Source organism: Vigna radiata, unplaced genomic scaffold (assembly GCF_000741045.1).
Source record: "Vigna radiata var. radiata cultivar VC1973A unplaced genomic scaffold, Vradiata_ver6 scaffold_308, whole genome shotgun sequence".
NCBI classification, from domain to species: domain Eukaryota; kingdom Viridiplantae; phylum Streptophyta; class Magnoliopsida; order Fabales; family Fabaceae; genus Vigna; species Vigna radiata.
This window is the reverse complement of record NW_014543821.1, coordinates 97,584-114,776: the sequence shown is the minus strand read 5'-3', so window position 1 is coordinate 114,776 and position 17,193 is coordinate 97,584.

Sequence of the window (17,193 nt, the reverse complement as noted above, 5' to 3'; positions counted from 1 at the left end):
CCTGTACTTTTTTATTTTTGTTTTCGGTGTGTGTGGTTGTTGAACAATTTTCATAAAATGAAACTTTATATGTAGGGTAAAACACTCTTTCTTTTCCAGTCTTCTTTTTGGACCTTCTTGTCCTCTTTTTTGGTAAGTCCAAATTGGTTTAGCTAAAAGGGCATGATGAAGGAGCGTAAACAAATCCTAACAGCGGCTTTTAGAAAGAAAAGGAAAGGGATTAAGTTGTATTGAATAGCTTATCACTGGAATGTNAAAAAGAAAGCACAAACAACAAGACAAATTAATCTGTACTTAGCCAAAAATTAAACACGGTTCACAGTGTCCCTGTTGAAAAGGCAGTTCACCAGACAAAGATGTCCCNAGACACATTGCTTTTCTCATGCAAAAATAACAAAGGATCATAAAACGTGATTAAGAAACCAAGAGTCCGAGAATACATATTATGTTCTTCATGCTTATTTGGACCCTGAATCCTCTCAATTAAAGCTGTGTTTGAAACTATATTGTTTAGTTTTATAGATATCACATATTCACATTCCCTTTGCTGGCTTTAATTTTGGTTTTCTCCCTTTTCCACATGCTTTTTGGTTTTGTTGTATTCTACTTCTGAGAGAATTTAAGACAGGGAATGATTACTTCCCCATTTATTGAAGAATATAGAGATCATATATCAAAATATATAACTTTCCCAAATTTAAAACGGCCAACGATAATAGGGGACCTGTATTTGGACAGTAAAAACAAATGAGGGAAAGGTAAAGCAAACTTTACACTCCATAAAACTGCATTACAACACAAGAAGTTCAAAGATGGTATTCACTTTAGATTTTCGATAGTTTCACTGTCCCAGATTGATATATGACCATACACGTATGCCATGTATAAGGGATGAAAGAAAGTCATAGTGAAAACAAAAGGTACATTCAGATTAACCAGATCTATTCCAAATAAAAGTGACCCCTCTGCTGTGACCTTTGCGGTCACTAGCAGGTGTAAAGTGATGAGATGGTGAATAAAACCAAAGGAAGAATAGAGTGAGTTGTGGTAAAAGCAAAGCAGTGCCAGAAAATGTCTAGGGGATTCTATATTAAGCTATTTAGATGAAAGTTATCATATGGTCATTGAATATTAGTAGTTAATGATTCACATCTATTTCTTTTGGTTAAGAATACAGTTTGTGGAGCCTGTGAAGAAAAGTCCCCACGTTTTCTTTCCTTTATGTCTTATTCATCCAATTTTTTAGTTTTCTTTTCCTAATTTTGGGCAAAAGAAATTAAGGGCTCAAAGAGTGGGGGCACTTGGAGCTTAGCAATTGATTGGGTGGGTTTGACATGATGAAGGGCTAATAAAAAGAATATACATAAGACCCTCCCTATCCAATCAAATATCAATCTCTTTGGGAACTTGGGCCTCTCCACTCAGCTCCTAATAGTCTTTGCCATCATAATATTCATTTAATTTTGGAGTCATTAGCCTCCATCACACGGGTTGATAATCTGTCTCTTGTGATTATATCAGAAACTCACCAATTCTTTTTGCCTTCAATATTGGCCATTCCTGTGTCACTTGGTTCTGAACTAAGGATATTTTTATGTTCAACTTGTATCTATTACTCTTGGACACATCACAATAATGGTACACAATCAATTTCTAATTTCTGAAACATTCAACAAGTCTTTTGAAATGTTACAGATAAGCATGGAACCTAAAACATCACACATCATTAATGGGTCCTTAATAAACCTTCAATTAGCCAGAAAAAGCCAGTGGAATTATATCAATTTCCCCACTTGGTTTATCATTATCTTGATTTTATATTTCATTGTGGATGGAGGGGTAGGAAATGTCCATCCAAATTAGGCTAGTGGGAAAAAACCCCTTCTAAAAGTCTAGCAAACTGGCCATGGTATTTCAAAGGTTATAATCAATCAGTGCATCTTCTGAAGGGACCCCTGAATACTTAGGATATGCAATTTTGCCTAACTTTTCTGTACATGGCATGGCCATGACTATTAATTATGATTCTCACAAAACAATGTGAGGTGGAAGTTCAGACACTCAGAAAATGCCATTCCGCTCCCAAGTGCTCATTACAATCCCACAAAAATGACCCAAATTCTCACCTCATAACTCCCTTTCTCTCTGTCTCTCTGCTTCCATGTATCATCACCTATCACTTTACTGTTCATGGTAAAAACCAGAACTTATAGGACCCTATTTAAATCTACTGCATAATAACCAACCATTTGGCCGGTGATTGAACCTTTTCAAATTATTATATTCTACACCAGGGCTAACTATTTCTTTACATACACGCATCAAATATCGGTGTAATGTATAGATATTAATAAAATTCAAATGCAATGCAAAGCAATGGGTCCAGTTACCCCTTGCGTGCGATTTGTCAAAGATTAAATCAATATCAACGCGTTTTAGCATCAACTTTATCATTTATTCGTAACCCATTAGCACAAAGATTAAAAAATAGAATACATAATAAAAGATGAGGCTACATAGGGTTGATACGGTCAAGCCTGGACAAGGAGATAGGAGCAAGGACTAAGTGCCCATCTTCAATCAATAGCCGAAAAATGACAAATTTGTGGCTTGATGAATGGAAAGAGAGAGCCTTTTCCTCCTTTTTGAAAACTTCACAAACTAGGTTCATACTTCATACACTCTTACATATATATATCATACTCCAGGGTGTGTTCAATTTGAAAAATATTCAAACCTATTTGCTCTTTTCTGTTTGAACATTGGGTCATGTATGGTATAAGAAAAACATTTTTTTTTTTCATAGGGTTTCACCCAGTGACTGGACAAAATATCACCGACTATACCCTTATAACTAACCCTTTTGCACCCAATAATTTTGATTTACTTTTTCATTTCCCCTTTTTCACTCCAACTTCAGCTTCAGATTCCCTCTACTAAAAGCATCTGGTTCTAAATGTTATTCACATTTTCTACTTACTCCCTTTGTATATCATTATCTTTACTCCTTTTCATCCTCTCTCTTTCACCTTTCCTTTCAATATTAATTCTGTATCATTTCTTGCACACAGATTCTTGATTTTCGTTTATGAACTTTGAATCATTGCTCAATTTTTTAAAATATTTAAGTTTAGTCTTTTTTCCACTTCTTTTTGACAGTACAAAATGTCAAAAAAAGTATTTGGTAAACTAAAATTAGGAAACTATGTTTCTTATGTTTGGTTATTTTTTAAAATTTTATTAAACATCATTTTTCGATTCTTTTTCCTCTATATCTCCCACAAAATCATTCATATAGAAAGATACGATTTAACTTTTCTAAATTAATGTATAAGTTCCACTACAGTAAAAATGTCATATTATTCCTATTAAATGAAAGAAATTCTAAGAAAAATGCCATGACACGATTTGATTGTAAGAAATTATATAAAATTTTGATAAATGTTTTTCACCCAACAAACATATTTAGTTACTTTTGGGAAATCATAGTTTCGAGATTCATTATTTCAATCATTATAATTCTCAAGTATGAAGAAATTTCTCTCATATTAAATGTCTTCCAAATATTAAGTTTGAACATAATATTGAAACTAACTATACATATTAATGAATTAAAAAAATATAAAGATGAAGTTTGATAAAAAAAAAAAGTTGAGAATTAAAAAATACATCATGTCATTTATTTATTTTGAAAAAAAAAATCTTTGGTGGGTCCAATATGTATAGACATGGGTTTTGGCAATGAATGAGAGTGTGAAGACAGGGACAATGAGGTGGCCATTTTGTAGTTTTATGCCACCTTAGGGATCCACCACTTCCACATTCAAAACCCTAGATAATCTCTCTCTCTCTTTTTCAATTCTCCACGTGGCACACCCTCGTCTTGTCCACGTAGGAAATGGTGGATCTTGGTAGGTAAAACCGTTTCTTTATAAACCAACATGGAAAGTTAATTAAGATCGAAGGTTAGTCCCATAAAAATTAACGTTAAACCCTGTTATTTTCTTAACAAGTTTTGCCTTTAAAAGCTCATTAGTGTTTAATGGGTTCTTTTTTTTTTTTCTACCAAAAATGTTTCAATTTTGATTAATGTAAGTCTAAATGTATCCTAAATTCCAGCGTTGTTAGGTTCAGGTCACTTCGCTGTGGGCTCATGCCAATACATCTCTTTCCGTCATGCTGTTTTATTATTTTTCAATTTAAAGCAAACAGCTTTCTTTCATGTTTATGGATAATTTAATTGACTTTAAACTTTAAATACGTCATTTATTGCATGCTGATTTTAATTATTGGATGTGATATTCTTTAGCCAACATAAAAACACAGTTCCAATAAAAGATAACGTTAAGAAAATGTGTTCCATGCTATTTGTTGGTCACTTTGTAACAAAATGGATGTGCTTAATTAGACCAAAAGTTGGACTTTTTATTATAAATGTAACGGTCGAATTTCAATTTCCATTATTGCATTGGATATTTTTTGACGCAAGACCTAGAATTAGAAAAACAGTGAATTTCTAAGTTGAGGCACGTACATTGTAGACTTTATACTCATTAGTTTTAGTTGAAAGCAAATTCATTTGAAAAATATGGCAATAGAGAGCATTTACAAGATAGTTTCCTTTACAAGAAGGAAAGGATAAAGAAACTTTGAAACGTTTGATGGTGAAATGTTGATTGAACGAAACTTCTCTGAGAAATTTTTACCTAAAGTTTGGCATGAATATGACTTTTTCCTAAATTATATCTTACTCATGGACACTAAGGATCATTTTGGATCATTTTTCTTATTTTTATAAAGCAAGAAAATAAAATAAGTTCAAATTTTCAGACAAATTTAAATTCATTTATGCACATTAAATTATGAAAATGAAATCAAATAATACTTTTAAAAAGTTAAACTGCTTAAACTTATTTTAATTTATAAAAATTAACTTTTTAACGTTTTGAATTTAATATATAAATAAATTCTTGTATAAAATTTAATCAGATTTCATCATCAAATTGGCAACAACAGATGAACGGTTGATTTACATGCACAAAATGTCCCACTTTGATTAAAGGTGAGCTAACCTCCCAAAGTAAGATATTTGGATGCGAACTTTGAATACATTAAAAAAATTAAATATATTTTTGTCCTTTAATTTTAAATAAAAATTAGAATTAATTTTTTTAAATTTTTTAAATCAAATTTAGTTCTTAATTTTATATATATGTTAATTTCATTTTTATAACTAAATTTGAATATGGTTAAGTTTATTTCACATTTTAAATATATTTTATGGTGACATTTAAATTTAAATGTATTTAAAATATTAAATAAGTTTAACAAAACTTAATTAAAACTACTAAATACACATTGTTTTAAAATTGGAAAACTAAATTGAACTAAAATTTAAAAAAAAAAAAATTTAATTTTTACTTAAAATTAGTAGACTAAAAATATATTTAATTCTAAAAAAAATAATAATAGTGAAAAAAATAAGATATAAAACATCATTAAAAGTATTTCTCTTCTTTTAAAGTTATAATTCACAACTAAGAAGCATACATTAATAATAAATGTGTCAATGTTATTGAATTTACATAAAATGTTTAGAAGATTAATATAAAAAAATGTGTAGTGACATCTTAAAAGTTTTGTCAACTATTCTTTTATAGCCAGACTTAACCTAACTATAATCGTTTATGATAGATTTAAAGCATTTAATTAAAAAAAAAAAATCTTTCAAAATGATTTCATTGTATGGCCAAACAACTTGTAATTTTCTCTCAAAAGTTTTTTTTTTTTTTTAAATGTTGTGCATAGAAATGATAAAAATACTAGCATTTACGAATAAAATCTATAAAGAATAATTGCTAGTTGCATATATCTATTATCTATAGATAATGATATTTTAATATTGGTTTATAAATGAATCAAGTATAGGTATCATATTAGTTATACTTAAGGTATTTCTTATCGGTAAGAAAAAACAAAATTTTATTAATTTATATTTTATTAATTTTAATTTATATTTTATTAGATTAAATTTAATTAAAATTAAATTTTAATTTATATTATATTTTATATATTTTTTTTAAATTTTATTTAGATTTTATTTTAAAAATTTATAATATATATAATATGTTGGTATCCAATACTCACATGTTTTAAAAAATCCATGCATACTTTTTAAACATATATCCAATGGGTAATAAGTTAAATTTTTTTATTATACCATTATCCGTTATCATCACCTTAGATATATATATATATATATATATATATATATATATATATATATATATATATATATATATATATATATATATATATATATATATATATATTTGGTGATCCTTCCTTCTCTCTATTTTTTTTTGACAAATATTTCTCTTTAATTATATTAAATAATTTCTTTATTAACCTATCTCGTTGAACTTAAATTTATCTATTTTATTATTGTAAATGTTTTCGAGCATTTTAATCATAACAATATATAAATGTTACTAAAATATATTCTACTATATAGTTTTGTAAGTTTCAAAATTTTATGTATATATAACAGGTTTAATTATTTTAGAGGTTTTCGTTTTTTTGTTGGAAGTCACATATTGATCCCTCAATTATTGTATTTGTGTATTGAATCCCAAATCTTAAAAAGTTGATGCAATGCAGTCCTTAATGTTAAATTGGCTTAATGATGTTAAAAAAACAATAACCCGACTTGATATTGTGGACTTTTTAAGTGATGTGACTTGATGAATAGATTACTAATGTGAAATATTGTTTTTTTAAATAAAAAATTAGGAAAAACACAATGAATCTTCAATCTTCATATTTCTTGCGAGCCACCAATGAATCTTTGCATAACCATTAATGGTCCATTAAGTCTCGTCATGTGTCTCGTGAGTTTCGAATATGACTAAACAATTGGAAAATCTTAATTATCTCCAATTTCTTTTTGTTTTCGTTTTGCAATGATGGAGCAAACAAACTCAGGTGCATTATTTCTTCTCTTGTGACAACGTGGAGAACCTTGTGGCTCGAGACGGTAGGAGGGACTCACAATGTTGGGAGTTGTTACCGCAGGAGACGCACATGCTTGTGTTGGTGGTTAGTGTCCTTATGGCAATGATTGGCCTTTATCATGCGATTTGGTATATTGAATGTTTTTGGTTTTCGCAATCTAAGGCCTGTGGGTAGGGATGGCAACGGGTCGGCTCGGTCATAGATAGTGCCTACCCGCAACCCGACCCGCATGACAAAACTGTACCCGCTACCTAACCCACCACCCACTAGATACTCACATAAAAAAAAAATCCGTAGATATTTTTCAACCTGCAGATACATTGGATATCTGGTTTCAATCCGCGAATATTTAAAACAAATATTTTATAAGTTTTTAAATGAAATATAAATTAAATTACAAAAAAAATATATAAATAATTGAAAGGAAAAGAAAAAAGAGGTTGGAAAACGAAGTGTCAAGCCAAATATAATAGAAGGCAGCTTTGCAACTTAAGAATAAAAGACTATTACGCTTTACGAGATAAATTTTTATGTGGTCTCTTTTAATTGTTGTGCATAGCAAGAGGATTCCAATTATCATCAAATGCATTTTTATAGGATTCAATTACTGAAAAGTTTCTAAATGCTGCTTCACACTCATGATAATCTAAATGCTGCTTCACAAAAGTATAATTTGAATTTTTTAGTGGGTAATGGGTACCCGCGGGTTGGGTAGTATAGTATCCGTACCTGACCCATTTATAAGCGGGTATTAAAATATCCGCTATTCGCAACCCGCAGGTAGTAAATACCCGTGAGTACTAACTATCCGTCATGGATTTTATCCGTGGATATCTGCGAGCGTGGATTCTTTTTGTCATCCCTACTTGTGGCTATGTGAGTGCCGAGGTTGCTACTGGTGATCAGAATTAGTGTGGTGGTGGATTCTAGCATCGTTTTTCAGATCATTATGATGGTTTGACATTGACGATAGTGAGGTTGACGAAAGTGAGGTTCTATTATGGATCTTCAAATTAGGGCTCACGCTAGTGCAATTAAGTGGTTCTTGGTTGCTTGTTCTTGCAGGTTGCTTGTGGCTTTGTGGTAGTGGCACAAATGAGTTATGTAATGGAGGAGACACAATTGCTCGTGGTGTTCTTTTTGTTAATGGGGTTATTTCTATTGGTGGTTGTTGTAGATCTGTGAGAAAGTGTGATGGTCCATTCATCTGTGCATGGAAGATAGAGGCATAAGGTGGATTTGCAATTTGGGGCTCACAATGTAGGTTGGACAATGGTGGAACACTTGCACATGGAGTTTAATGATGACTAATGACATGGTTCGGTACCAACACCACAGTAGTCTGGTGGCTAGGATTTATGGTTTGAGGTTGAAGAAGATAACGTGATAGGATCTTGTTGGAAAACAAGTTGGCTTCGTTTCAACACCAAGAGGGGGGGTGAATTGGTGAATTTTCAAAATCAGAGTCTTTTTGAAATCTTTTTCACAAAGAGTAAACCTTTTACAAAATTTCTTGAACCGTAAGGAATGACAAATTCTAAGTGTAGCGGAATTACAAAGTAGACTACGTAAACAGGTAAGTCGACTGAATGTAAAAGTGTAAGGATAGAGAAATCAAACGCATATTTTTATACTGGTTCAACCTCAATGCCGACATCTAGTGTCCTTCCACAATTCGGAAGCAAATGCACTATAACGGTCAAGGTTTTTACAACAAGGCTTTCATAGAGACCTCCGCGTTAAAAGTATAAAACACCTCTCTAACTCTCTAACCAAAATATAGGCAGTACACACAACAAAGATCTACAACAAGATATCCCCTCTTCTGCAATCTTTAATCCACTTTGAACAATCCTCAAAGTGTACATATTCCACGAGTCAACCTCCTGTAATCACAACAGGAAAAACCATTCTCCAGTATATTGAAGGCAGTCTTGATCAACAAGAATATCTGATCAAACAATAAGCTCAGTACAAGTCTCCTTCAAAGAAACTCCTCAAAGATAGATCACCACGATCTTCTTGATGAGTTTTTGGAGAAAATTCTCAGATATTAAATCTGTTAAATCAAAATGAAAGTTTCAGAATAACCAAAGTCTTTGTGATCAACTGAGTCACGTCTATTTATAGTTTTCTATAAATCAGATGCTCCTATAGTCGACTAGGCTACTAATAAAGTCGACTATCATCAGACAATTATAACAGTCAAGTCAAAAGTAGCAGTCAACAACAACCAAATAGATTTTGCATTTAATATAGTTGACTATCATCAATGCTTTAACTAACTTTTGAAATATAGCTATTACTGTACACAAGCATAACAAAATTTCAAATCAAATAACTAACTAAGTCGGATCCATTGCGCATGTAGTCGACTTAGGCACATCAACTCAATTTGAAAATTTTTTCAATGCAAAATCACTCACAATACTGCTTTTGAAAGTCTGTGCATAGTCACGAGTTTTAATCGACTTGCTTTATAATGAAGTCGACTTAAAACTTGCAGTTATGACACACAATATAAGTTCATAAAAGTGCATGTGGTTTTTTCTTCAAAACGTATGTAATGCAACCATAAATGATGTATCAAATGTAAGCTCAGTAAGTGAATTCATATATCAAGATCAACACAAACATGTTCACACTAGTGCAAAAACAGCATATAACGTCACATGTTTAACATCGAACCACTCAATAACCAACGTTAAAAATGATCGGTGGCATATTTGTAAATAAATGTAATTATTAAACGTCGTTTAGAATTGTAATTCAACGTAAAAAGATATAAAACGTCGAATGTCCCAGCGTTAGACGTTAAAAGTTAGTGAATTCAAAAAAATTTAAGTGGGAGATTGAAAATTGATTCACTTTATCTTAGCACGCGAGACCTTTTTCTCTGCTCAAACATCTTTCATTTGATACAAATGCATGTTAATTAACTACTTTAGGTATGATTTTCGTTTGTTTTCACCGATTATCTGTTATATATTTTTTCATATAATTGAATTTTAATTGTGAGTTGATTATCATAAATTTTTTAGTAATTATATCTCTCAATATTTAATTAAATTATGATAAATTAGGTTTAGTCTTAAACTTTATTTTTTTAAATAGGTATATTGATGTAAAATAAAATAATAGATTTACTTTTTTAAAAGTGATACAAGGGAAACTATTTATAAAGATGAAATCAATACAAATTCAACCTTTTCATCTATTATGAAACATAACACCAATGATCCAATTGCTTAATAAGAGGAGTCATTTCTTAAGATTCAATGAATTACTAATGTTGAGTTTTATATTAATTTTTTGAAATATGATCAAAGAAAATATCCTTAATATGACAATATTCAACAAATCAAATATATGAAATTAGAACTTACTTGAATTACGTCAATATAAAATAAAACTTTAAAACTATCCATTTTTTAAGGGGAAACATCCAAAGAGATTTCAATATAATTGGTTTAAAATGTTTCTTTCTTGGCTAGAGTATTTCCCAACTAGTGATGGAGCTTATTGTTTGTCATGCTATCTATTTAGTTCAAAACTAGTTAGTTGTTTTAGATCAGATGTGTTTACTAAACAAGGTTTTAGATCATGGAAAATGTTAATTGTAAGAACATAGAAAATAGAGTATTAGAATAAATAAGTGTTTTAAAATAATGAGATAGAGTATTATATTTTAAAATAATCCGATAATATAAATAGAATTTCTTAAAATCGTCTCATTACTTAAAACATCGACTATCTCTTTAAAACTCTTACTCTTGTCTCTCTTTCACTTCTCTCTACCTTTTTCTTACTCTTTGATCTTCTATTAGACGATTAGGAGGTTCCTAGAAGATCATGGCGGAGTAATCTTCACTTTCATTCTCAGTCTTTGATCATGCATAAAAATCTGTCTTTACATGTATCAAAAGTAATTATCTATTTATTCTTAGTCAATTTAAGGTTCTAAGGTTTATTTCCAATCACAAATTGCTGATTTGTAAGCTTTTCTAGAATTCCTTGCAATGGAAGCAATGATTGGGAATTTCTTAGAGCTATAGTGATTCTTTCTAAGGTAAGGGAAACTAATTCGTTTTCATATATATATATATTAGGAATATTTAAAGTTCGTTGTTTGGTGTGCATGTGATTTTGTGATAACTTGTATGTGTTGAATTGATAAAATAACAAATTTTGTGTGATTAATGATGTGTTCTTGAGATTTCATTAAATTATAAATGTTATTCAAGTGTATGTATGCTGAAACGAGATTTGTTTGACTGAAAAACTGTGATGATGGTGTTATTGGTAAAAAGGAAAGGTTGATATATCACTTGATTGTCTAAATTGAGGGGTATTGGTATAAAAATTCTGGGACTAATGAGTATAATGTGGAACCTGCAGTTTGATAAATGTTATGGGGGTGTTTTATGACTAGTTGATATCCTTAGATGGTCAAATTTATGATGTTAAGTCGAGGGAAAGAATTTTAGTTCAATTACTACTTATTTTGGAGTGAAAAGTGGGGTTTTGATAGGTGAGTTTTTCAGTAAAGGGTTGGTTGGGTAAAACAAAAGTTTGGAAACTATTTTGAAATCATTTAGGACTTGTGAGAGTTGTCAAACAAGTAAAATATGGTGTATAATGAAATAGAGAGTTGGTGAGGTCTTATTGCATGATTTTGGGTACAATTAAAGGGGCTTTGAGTAATGAATCTCTAAAGCAGTAGATCTGTGTTTAATTGGACCGTTTAGGGTATCTTCTTAATTGATTTGAGACTTGTTTGTGCAGTTAGTTCAGTGAAATAAGTGTTAAAAGAAGTAGAAATGAGTTTGGGTGACTTAAAGAGGTAGATTGGGTTTAGAATGGTCAAATTGAGTTAGAGTCGTGTTTTCTAAGTTTCTCAGTGTCTAAAGGGTCCTATGGATCTTTAGAAGTTGGGGGTAAAGTATCCAAAGTCTGGTTTTAAGTGGTTTAGCTACTGTCATGGTGTTGATCGCCCTTATCATAGCGTCTAGGCGTTGATTCACTGTTTTCCTATCATTGAGCACCACATTTGGGCACTTGGGCACCAACTCTTTAATTTGAGGGCCCCAATCACTAATATAGGGGCACTTGGGCGCCAATCAATAGGGTTTCACAAGTTTTTTAGGTGTTTTGTGATATTTGAATTAGTTTTTCCTGATTATTTTATGGATGTTTCATGGTTTAATGTGTTTGAATGCAAAATGTTATGAGGTTACCTAAGGTTAAATGAAATGTTGTGAAAAACAATTTCAAGGAGGAATATCTTATTGAGGGATTCATGTGTAAATAGTATAAATTTAAGAAAGCTTGATATGGGAGTTATCCTGACACTTTAATGATCATCGATGCTCAATTAAAAAGTGATAAGTCATGTCATGAAAGGAGTAGGAGGACCTAACCTGGGGGCCTTTCTTCATGGTACAAAGGACGCTTAAAGGACTAACCTTATGTAACAACTTTGAGTGGGTCAGCTGTTCCACCACACAAGTGCGGAACCTTCCATGGCTCGACATTATACTATATTGTGAAGGGTTTGGCCAAACCTGAGTCAGTGGTGTGAGTGGAAATGATGTCCTACTAATTGTATGCTTGAAATTGTATGTTAGATTTATCTTACCATGTATAATTATTTTACAATTAGCTTACCCTTCTTGTATGTTTCTTAGCTGTTTGTTCTATGTGGTATGCTCTTGTGGCGATGATCATTTAGTGGGTCTGAGCGGAGCCTGATGATGTGACGGTTGAGCAGACTTTAGGCGGCGAGGGTCTTGATGTTTAGTAGTGATACTATTTTACTTTCTTTAGTATTTGTCTTTCTTTGGTGGTTTTTGATACACCAATCTTGTACATAGTTCAATACTTGTACGTTGTATATAAAGTTTAAATTTATGGTTATTTTGGATGACTGTAGATGTTACTTTATAATCTTATCTCTAACTGATCTATGATATTAAATATGTGATGACTATTATATAGTGAAATGCTATAATTTTGGGATGTTACATTAATGTAGGAAAAATGTTCATTTCTCAATTCCATTGGAATAGTCATTGCTCACACATAATAATGCAATGAAAGCTTGTGAAGACTTGTTCAATCAAATCTATGCACATCAATAAATTTTATAAATTTTCAAAGTTTATAACAAGTTTGCAAGAATCGTTTACAACTCAAAACTTCTATTGAAACAATATTTTAGCTAACATTTCAAGCTTGTGCATTTGGAGGTCATGAGAAAACACCATAGTCAAGATAACTTTATTGAGATGATTAAATTTTATAATATAATGATAAAGTGACAAAAGTTGTGTTAGAAATACTCCATATAATGCAAAATATACTTCTCATTGTATTAAGAAAGAAATCTTGCATATTTGTTTTTTCTTTTATAAAAGTAAGAAGTCATATTCAAGAAGAAATTAGAGATTCTAAATTTTACATAATTGTTGATGAAACATGTGATGAATCTATAAAAGAGAAAATGACTATTGTTTTGATATTTATAGATAAGGTTGATAATATAAAAGAATGGGTTTTTTTATATTATGCATGTTAAGTATATGATAATTGCCAAAAAAAAAAAGGAATTAAGTGTCACTATGTATAGACATAATCTTGATGTTTCCAATGTCCATGATCAAGCATATGATGGTACTAGGAATAGGAGGGGAGAATGAATGAAATGATTATGCTTATAATATGCATTGCTTTGCTCATAGATTACAACTTGTTTTGGTGGCTTCTTCAAGTGAAGTTATTCCAATTCATCATTTTTTTTTTCAAATTTAGCTTTTATTGTAAATGTTGTGTTCTTCTATTAAATGTCATGATGAGTTACACGTTGAATTAGATGAAATAATTGAATTGCTAGAAATGTGTGAACTTAAAATTGATAAAGGAAAAAACCAAAATGATACTTTAAAAGGAGTAAGTGACACTCATTGGAGCTCACAATTTTATTTTATTTCATTTATAGTATGATGAAGTTATATGATGCATCTAATATGGTTCTTCAAGGAAATATTATTAATGAATCAACTTATTTTCAAAGAAGTGATGTTGACGTTGCATTTAATATTTTGTCTTCAATTTGAGTTTATGTTGATTTTACACATGATGAAAAATAATGAGAATTATTAACTATCTTTGTCAGGCTTTACAAACATAGTCTCAGGCTATATTAAATCTTATGCAATTGGTTAGTTTTACTAAAATTTTGACTCAAAAGTTGAGAGATAATGGTTGGAGAAATTTATTGAAAGGTGTAATATTATTTTGTGAGCAACATGACATTAATATTCTTGATTTTAATTCTATTTATGTTGCACATCATTTTAGGGTGCATATATAGTTTTTTTTTTTTAATGGATAAACAATTACATGAATTAAATGACTAGTTTAGTGAACAAAGAATAGAACTTTATGCTATAAGCAATGATTTAGTTAGTAATGATGGAAATAAAGCTTTTAATACCGAGAATATATGCATTTTTGTGAACAAATTTTATTATTTAGATTTTAATGAATGAAAGAATATTAGTTTAAAATTTCAACTTCAACATTTTATTGTTGATGTTTCAAAACTATTTATATTTAAAGAAATCATCAAACATATTTGAATTAGGTCAATCTTAAATAGAAACAGGAAAGTTTCGTATATTTTACTATATTAATTGATTGCTAAATTCGTCTTATTTTAATTTATTCTGATGTTACATCGTAAAAATATATCATTCTTTTAATAAGTATTATCAAATCAAAATTGTTAAATAAAAGGCTTAATACCTCATTTGGTCCTCTAGTTTGTCAACTTATCTCATTTTGGTCCTTTATTTTGCAACCGTCTCAATTTAGTCACAAATTTTGCAAAAATGAACAAATTTCATCACATCCGTTAAGTCTTATGAAACGGCGTTAAGTGTTGATGAGCTGTAAGTTGAGTTTTTACCACGTGTCAATGTGAAATAAAATGGATTGGCTTAGGTGGATGACCAAGCCGTCAGATTTAAGGACAAGCCCTAAGTTTTAAGGGAATCCCGTCTCATTGTGACTTAATTCTGGAGTTGGGGAAGAATAGGTGTTTCATTCATCTTGGGTAAGAAGAGTCATAGTGAANCATTGTGTTCTTGAGGTGGTCCTAAGGATATGTCTCGTTCATCAACCTCTTGTAAATGTTTGGGTTCGTCCATGCAACACAGTACTGGCAGTGTGAAGAGATTGGGTGCAAAGCCAACATGCTTCTGTGGTCANAATGCAGTGTTTCGAATTGCCCGAACACCTAAGAACAAGGGGAAAAAATTTTGGGGGTGTCCTAACTTNAAGGTGAGTTTTCCATAAACATTATTCTTTGGGTTGCCCTAAATTTTGGGTTTTGACGAAGCTCTTTGTGTTGTTCTTGAACAGGGTGGGAATGACGAATTGGTTGGGTGCAACTTCTTTGAGTGGTGCTTGGAGGAAGGAAATCAAGGAGTGGTAGGAGAAAGGAGTGCTAGTGCACAAGCTGAAGAAGTGGGTTTGATGAGTATGGAAGAAAGTTATCTTGAAAAGATGAGAATGNCTTNTATTGAGAAGACCTTAGTTAGGTTGGAAAANGGGTTTAAAATCGTATTGNGGATGATGTTTGTGAACTTTATTTTCAATTTAATTTTAGTGGCACTGTTGCTGAAAGTTGGGTGAAAGTTGTATTAGTGGGGATGTTTGTATTTCAGTGGCTTTTGATTGGTTAAGTTGTATCCTTGATGGCTGATATCAGAAATAAAATGGTGATTTGAATGGCCAATTTGCAGAAAAGTGTTGTAAATCAAAATTTGATGTTTGGAGCAAGTTTTGTTTATGAAATATAACTCATAGAAGGTCCCAGCAAAGGCTAAATTGTATGGAATCAAAATATCACTGGTACAGTTGGTCTTTAACACAAAGTTTAAGCCAATTTACCAAGCAATTTTTAACAGAGGAATGAAACTGAACTTAAATTAAAATTGTTGTTTTGGACCAACTTTTATTTATGAAAACTGACTTGTACAACCTTTTACCNAAAGCTAAATATTATGNAATGAAAATATGAGTGGTAGAGTAAGATCCAAAATATGAGTGACACAAAAGTTCTTCATTCAATATCCAAACTGATATCCAATTACATCCAAAATGATANATCTGAATATGATTACATCCAAAATGAATGATATCCTAATATCATTACATCCAAAATCAGAACATCATTACATCCAAAATATTAGAGTTCAAAATAATTCAACATCAGATACATAATTCATCATTGAACGCTGTCAGCATGCATCATTCACAGTGGAGTCTGATTGTTGAGGAGGACCACTTGCAGTTGCCATCACAGTGGATTCTTGGGTAAGTGGAACATCTATTGGTGGATTCTTGTCATTCTTTACAAATTTCATGTTTCTTCCATTACTAAGTGCATATGTCCGAATACCATCCATGAATTCCTTTTTCTCAGCAAAAAAGGTTCCTACCTCCCATTTATAACCATCCATACTTCCTGGCATAGTAAAAGTTGGAAAGGTTGTCTTCTTCTTACTGGACCCACCATCCTCCTCAACCTCACTGTCCTCAACATCACTAATCAGCTCATCTGACAGCCACTCATTGTTAGACAATCCACGCACACCATCCATATTGTTCTCATTCTCAGAAGATTCAGAAGAATCAAGCACTCGACTTTCATGTTGTTCTCTAACATTTCCTTTGTACCACCCACTGTCACACTGCACGGTGACATCATATAGATCTTCCTCCTCACTCTCATTCTCATGCAACTCCTCACCCTCACTGTCCTCTTCTTCATCATCCTCTCCTAAATCTTCTACCTCAAAATCATCAACCTCATGCACCTCTGGTTCCTGTACATGATGGAGGTTACCTTGGACCTCAACNTGGACCTCATGTAAATCCTCACCATCCTCAACCTGATCCACATTAGCATCCTCAACTTGGACCTCACCCTGGACCTCATCATCCTGAACCTCATCCCCATCAGCATCCTCAACCTGGACCTCATCCTCCACCTCACCACCCTGAACTTACACCTCAACACCCTCAACACCCTCAACCTGGACCTCACCACCCTCAACACCCTCAACTTGGACCTCACCACCCTCAACACCCTCAACCTGGACCTCACCACCC